The following is a 7,484-nucleotide window of genomic DNA, read 5'->3' as shown; positions in this document are numbered from 1 at the left end:
GTTTTGGGCACCTCAGTATAGAAAGGATGTTGAGGTGCTGGAGCAGGTCCAAAGAAGGGCAGCAAGGCTTGTGAAGGGCTTGGAGAATATGCCCTGTGAGGAGAGACTAAAGGAACTGGGGCTGTTTAGTCTGGGGAAGAGTAGGCTGAGGGGAGACCTTATTGCTCTCTTCAAGTACCTGAAAGGTGATTGCAGTGACAGCGGCGTTGGTCTCTTCTCACTGATGACAGATGACAGAACAAGGGGAAATGGCCTCAAGTTGAGCCGGGGAGGCTTAGGTTGGATATCAAGAAACACTTCTTTACAGAAAGGATTGTTAAGCACTGGAACAGGCTCCCCAGGGAGGTCGTTGGGTCACCATCCCTGAATGTGTTTAAAATCTGTTTGGATGTGGTGCTTAGGGGCATGGTTTAGCAGTGGGTGGTTAGAGTTAGGGTAGTATGGTTAGGTTGTGGTTGGACATGATGATCTTTAAGGTCTTTTCTAACCTGAGCAATTCTGTGATTCTAGGATTCCATGAAACTCAGAGCACTTTTCAAGCGTGCATTAATTAAACCTCACAGTGTTTCTTCAACACAGAGGCAAACAAATCAGAATAACCTGGCAGTTCTTCCCCCACACCAGGGCTCCAGAACAAAACAAAACAAAAACCTTGCCAAGAAACTCTTTTATGGTGAAAGAGCGACACCTACTGCTTAACACTACAGTCACACCCTGTCGCTCGGAGAAAATAAAGCAGGAGGAGGAACCCCGGGGGGTTTAAACGAACCAACCAAAACAGCCAAACAAATAAAAACAACAACCGAACAACCTAAGTAACTAACTAACGCCGAACCATCTGGGTTTCAGCGAAAACCCCCTTAAAATCAGCGCTGGAGAGTTCGCCTAAACCGGATACGAGCGCGAGAGCAGTCTGAAGGCAAACAGGGCACGCGGCGCTACCCCCGCGCCGGCCCCCTCCGGCCGACCGCGCTGGGTGAGTCGGGGCGGCGGCGGAGGACGGGGCCACAGCAGCCCCTCTCTCCGCAGCGTCTGCCCTGCCCGGCAGCGGCGGCGGCGGCGACAGCGCCCGGGGGTCCCGGCGTCGCGACGGCAGCGTCCCGGCCCCGGCACAGAGGCCGCAAGGTGGCGCTGTGGGACCGCGAATGCCGCCGCTGGGGCCCGGCATGGGGGGAGGGGACGCGGAGCAGTGCTGAAGCCCCGGAGCGCTGGGAGGTGTCTCCGCCGTGGCCGCAGTCCGTAGCCGGAGCCCTCCCCCGGCACGGCGGAAGGCGGGAGCAGCCGCAGCTCCCCGAAGCCCTGCTCGTTGGGCCGTCCGAACACGCGTCGGCAGGAATCGTGCCGCTGCGTTTCCGCACGGGCAGCAGTGCCGCGATGCAGCGCGAGTCTGCTCCTCCGTACCGAAGAGCTGCCGGCGGGGCTGCACCCCGACAGCCCCAGCCCTGGCGCCCCGTAGCAGGAGTTGCAGCTGCAGCAGGGAGAAGAGGGCGCGCGGCTGACGGGGACAGACGGGACGCGGCTCCCCTGCGCGGGAGGGCGGCTGTCCCCGGCCCTCAGTGCTGCCTGGAGTCAGTGCCGTTGTGTTCGCCTTTCACCTCGTGCGTGCTCGTTTCTGCGGACAGGGGAGCGGATGGCCTGCTGGAGGCAGCGTGAGGTTCAGTACCCCGTTCTTCTCATCAGAGGCTCCGTATCGCCACTACTTGAAGATACAGAAGGGCTGTTGTTGTAATGCTTAGCAATGCTGGAGGTGCCTGGGTATATTTTGAATGGGCTGCACAGGGGAACCGCAAACCTGTTCTGAAGTGCAAGCTGTTTTCTTTCATCTTCTTCCTTTCCTGTGTAGGCTGTGAAGCAGTGTGTCACAACAGCGTTTTTTGGTGATAGCTTGGAGCTTATTAACAATGTTTGAATAGTTTGTGCGTTAGGTGGGAGAAGCAGCCTGCAAGTATCGAGGCTGAAATAGTCTAGTGGTGTGTTTGTCCAGCTTTAGTAGCTGCTCCTTAGAGTAATATTGCTGTTATTCGAGTCTATGTTGGCTTACCTAGGATAGCCAATTTTGTTGTGAGAAGGAGAAGCATGACGAGAATTGATCACACTGTGATGCGTTTTGCTGTTGGTGGTAAGATGCAGGGTATTCACACAATAAAAGAAATTGGCAAACTTGAAGCATCGGCTTCCTTCTTTCCTCCATACTTCACACTGAGGTGATGAAAGTTACTTTGTTTTGAAACTTTCTGCCAAGATAAGTCTCCCAGAGCTACTACGTATTGGGTATACTTGAAAAAGATAACCTGGTGGCTATTGTGATTTTTTTAAACACATGTTAAAGGAGATTATTGTTTCTTTTCCAGTTTTTAAACAAACAGTTCTAGTTTAGCTTACCATCTATTACACTGATAAGGGAATATTTCTCTGGAAAGACTTGTGGAGAATGAAGCAGGAATTTTTTATTCTTATTTTAAAGGGATATAATATCCCTGGTTAAACCCTCTTTAATTTAGAGGTCATTGAAAAATTACTCTGACTGTAGAGACTTTCTGTAACTGCAGATCTGTGATTAGACTCTCAATCAGATCTGTATTCTTATCCTTGTAATAGCGTATAGTTTATCTGTACACTTCATACTTCTCCTATTGCTGTTGTCTTTGTCTGAACCTGTTCTGTTATTGTCTGTAATGTGAGGATGGTAACTCATTATAGAGGTAAATTGCTAGTAATCAGTGTGATTTTTAAAGGCAAATGTGTGAATGAACTCTGCTGTGGTTGAAAGGCAGCTGAAGTGAGGAGCCTACCAAATCAGGGTGATGAAGCCTAGGGTTTCCCATTCACATGGGAACAAAGTCAAAAATCCCCAGGAAAGAGTTGGAAGTGGTGAAATTTCTCCATAAGTGGAACAAATGATGGTGACCCTGAGAGATGTAAAAGCTCTCTTGTTCCTGTTCATTGTAGGGGAGTTGGACTAGGTGACCTTTAAAGGTCCCTTAAAACTCTAAGAATTCTATGATACTATGTTAAAACATGGAAGAATGAATGATTATGCTTTGTTTCAGTTGTGGTATAGGAGAAGGAAATTCCGCACTGTGGTGCTAATATATGCGGAGTCAGAAAAAGCACTGGACTTTGTACTATAAAGTGCAGGTGCCAAAGGTCTAGGAGGTGAGTACTCATCTGCATGCTGTGTAATGAGGCCAATCCTGATTAGAAGCTACAGTCACTTGAAAGAAGTATCCATCAGGGCTTGTGGTGAGTTGTGAACTCAAGAAGAGCTGGAAACTGATGCCTCTCATGAAGGAATGGTGTCAGTAAGACAGGTGATCACCAGGCCCTACTGATGACCTGTGACAGTTCTTAACGTCAGATTTAACCCTAAGCCTTGGATTAAAATATTTTCAAGGCAGTTGAAAAGAAGAAGAAATCCTTTTATCATTGTGTGTTGGTTGGGAGGATGGGATATTAAAAACCTAGCCTATCGCTGGTTCCTGGAACGCTCGTAACAGAATCGCAGAATGCATGATATGGTTAGCTAGAACTTCTGGGAAGAAAGTAGAAAATTGATGGCCAGGAAATGCTTAAGAGAGAACAAGGGAAAAGCCAGGGCTTCAGCCTACTTCGATCGGGGGAAGCTTGAAAGCAGGTGGCTGAGTGGAATAAGATGTAAATGTAGCAATGTGGTGGCTTTTCCGGGACTAGGAGATCTTTTGGATTCCTTTTCCTATGGTAACGTTTGGTATGAAAGCAAGTGGTAATCTTAAACTGAGGCTGATGAAGTTCTAATGGAAGGTGTCGCCCCAAATTTTGCAGTCTGGAGGCTTTTCTGAGCTGCAATGACTCTTCTTTAATTCTGTCGTATTCCTGCTTTGCTGCTCTGAAGAAGCATTAGCTAATGGTTCTCTGAAGTATTTCCTACCCACCCACATTACCTGACAGCTCTGTAGGCAATGAAAATAAGCTGCCTTGAATCCTGTTAAGAATGCACTATAAACTCCTTGGAGCCCAGTACTGACTTTTGTTCCCATATTAAGGTGTTGTTATACTCTTTTGTCTCTTAAAATTGTGAAGGATATAAACACAAACCGGATTTAAGCTTCCAAAGAACAAAACATCTCTGACTCTCCCTTATCTAGCAGAAATTGTTAATACTGTGATCAGCTGTGGTGCTTTTCAGTTGAGACAAAGCTTAGAGTTATTGAAGCTCAGAATAGGAAGTTGTAACAAGCAGCTGCAGATCCTTTCTGCATTAAAGTGCAGTTCCATTGCAGTGCACCATTTGCTGGCTCTTCACTCATTAATTTGTTTTGCCTGAGGTTACCGAAAATGAAAATCCCTGTTATCTTTTTAGGAAAGAGTTCATTGGTATACCTCATAGTTTGTAGTGAGAAAGGGAAAGAGAAGAATCTTTTCTGTGATTCAGAGGATACTTTAAAAAACAACACCACGACAATTCAACAGCAGCCTAGCAAATATGTAGCTTTCTTTCTAGTTCTGTTTGGAATAAATGAAGTGGTACCTGAGAAGACCCCATGGCAAACTTCGTTTTTGTTCAGAGGACCTGAATAGAATTAGATGAAACTGGGAGGGCAGCAGTCCTTTCTTTTGAAAAATAAGCAAGCAGTCATCTTTGAAATTCTGATTCTTTTTTTTTCCTTACCTTTTATGTACCCTTCATAGGCTACTGAGTGAATGCTATCCTTTCTGTTTTTCTGCTTCTTTCTACTGTTGTAATTTGGTTTAAATAAACATATGTTTGAGTCCTGAGGGAATTCTGTACTGAAATAACAGTAGTCTAAGAAAAAGAAATTTCACTTTTTTTTTTTTACTAATATGAACCTCAACTAACTGCTTTTAATCAGAAATAAAATATTTTAATGCTTTTGCGGTAGGTACCAATAAACCACACACACACACACACACACACACACATACACACAGGAGCAATTTCCTTCTGTATAGATGAGAAGGCTCTTCTCATACTGTGAGTAAAGATAATATAGTAATGCTGTCTGTCTCTGATTTACCATAGCACTGTTTGGCTTCCTTGGAAATCTTTGTGTCTCATACTTGTTTTCTACCATATAGTCCAGGGTGACAACGAGAGACATTCCTGGGAAAGGAAGGTTGCCACTGGAATGGATAAAACTCTTGTAATCAAAATCTAACCTTGTTAAAAGTTCTCCCACATATAAGCCTTGCAAGACTGTTTTCCCTTTCGCTAGTTAAAGGTAGAGGAGTCTGAGTGAAAACTTGTTCTGGCACCTGTGCTCCTGCAGCTATCCAGTCTCTGTGTCGCTCTTCACAGAGCCTCCTTGCTTGGGCATCTTCTGAACCCTTGAAACACCTAGCAGAGCAGGGGGTAGCTTCCCACCTAGTACTAGGCCACAGAGAGATTGCTTGAGTGGGTATGTAAGTGGGATCAAGTGACAGGAAAAGCAAAGAGAAATCAACTCTGTTAATCCCTCTGTTTGGGAGGGAGCTCTATCCAGGGAATTTCTTCATGCTCCCTTCTAGTTCCTTAGAGTACAGTATGGGATTTGAGAGAGTCCTGCTTATTTAACTGTTCAACCACATAAGCTTTGTATGAGTGCTTTAGAGAAAAAGTTCTGAAATGTTGAATTTCGTAGAATTATAGAATGGTTTGGGTTGGAAGGGACCTCAAGGATCATCAAGTTCCAACCCTCCTGGCACAGGAAGGGTTGCCAAGTGCTAGATCAAGTACCAGCTCAGGCTGCCCAGAGCCCCATCCAACCTGGCCTTTAACATCTCCAGGGACGGATCATCCACAACCTCTCTGGGCAACCTGTGCCAGCACCTCACCAGTCTCTCAGTGAAAAACTCCCCCCTGACATCTAACCTAAATCTCCCCTGTCTCAGTTTAAAACCATTCCCCCTTGCACTATCGCTATCTACCCATGTAAAAAGTTGATTTCCCTCCTGTTTATAATCTCTATTTAAATACTGGAAGGCAGTCATGAGGTCTCCCTGCAGCATTCTCTTCTCCAGACTGAACAAGCCCAGCTCCTTCAGCCTGTCCTCATAGGAGAGGTGCACCAGCCCCCTGATTATCTTCATGGCCCTCTTCTGGATCCTCTCTAAAAGTTCCACATCTTTCCTGTGTTGGCAACCTCAGATCCGGATGCAGTACTCCAGATGGGGCCTCGTGAGGGCAGAGTAGAGAGTGAGATTCATCTCCCTCTTCCTGGGGGCCCCCCCTCTTCTGATGCAGCCCAGGATACCATTGGCCTTCTGGGCTGCAATTGCACACCACTGGCTCATGTTCTGTTTTTCATCTACCAGGACTCCTAAATCCTTCTCAGCAGGGCTACTCTCAAGTTCTTCCTCTCCCAGTCTGCATACATAACTGGGATTACTCTGACCCAAGTGCAAAACATTGCACTTTGCCTTGTTGATCCTCATTAGGTCCACATGGACCCACCTTTTGAGTTTATCAAAGTCCTTCTGGATGGCATCCTTTTCTTCTGTCATATCAACTGCCCCACTTAGATTGATGTCATCAGCAAACTTGCTTAGGATGCAAGTTTGTTAGGTTTGTTTGTTTGTTTGTTTTTTAATAGACTGAAAACTCCTTTTTGATATATTAGAAGTGTTAATTATGAAAATGCATTGCAAAAGTGTTAGGTTTTTTTAGGACCTCTGTCTTTTAGGGAGATGGAGGAAGATGAGGAGTGAGGAATGGAAGGTGAGTGAAACTCATGCCCTGCTCGTGTCTACACAGTGAACTATTGTTTGACTGTCAGCATTTAGACACTCTTAAATCACAAGCTGTATCTTCAGTTTCCTGATGAACATATGTGTCATGGTTTTATGATTTTCACTTATTGGTATTCCACATCATAACATCATGTAGTGAATGTACCTGGTTCTCAGAAGAGAAGGACTACTACATTCCCCACGGTACTTTGCTCCTCTGTTACCATTTTCCAGCCGGAGGGAAAAGATAAAAGCTTGCAGATCATGAGACCTTGTCCCTTTTTCCACCCGTCTCTCGTCCTGGCAGCACCTCGCTCTCCAGCCGTTTTACTGTCGGTAGCAGAGTAAGGCCTACCTTGATTTTGGGACATTCTCTCTCTCTGTATTGGATTTATCAGCTTAAATTGTAATTATATTGTATTATAGTGTGTTGTTTTGCATTCCGATATCTTATTTAGTAAATTAGTTTGTTTCTCCTGAGATTGTTGCCACTGTTCTTTGCTCTCAGGGCCATCTCCTTACCCTTTTTTCCCTTTTCCCTTTTCCCAGCGTGTGGGCCCGTGGGTCCCCCGTCCCCTTTGTCACGGAACCGGGCTGAACGCCTGTAAACCATTGACAATATGTTAAACATCTGAGTAGGATTCCGGAGGCAATAAAAATGGAAGTTAGTAGCCTGCAGGCCCCCTTTCCCTTCTCCTTTCCCTTCTTTCCCTTCTCCTTTCCCTTCTTTCCCTTCTCCTTTCCCTTCTTTCCCTTCTCCTTTCCCTTCTTTCCCTTCT

Source organism: Numida meleagris, chromosome Z, assembly GCF_002078875.1.
Source record: "Numida meleagris isolate 19003 breed g44 Domestic line chromosome Z, NumMel1.0, whole genome shotgun sequence".
Classification (NCBI taxonomy): domain Eukaryota; kingdom Metazoa; phylum Chordata; class Aves; order Galliformes; family Numididae; genus Numida; species Numida meleagris.
This window is presented reverse-complemented; position numbering follows the sequence as displayed.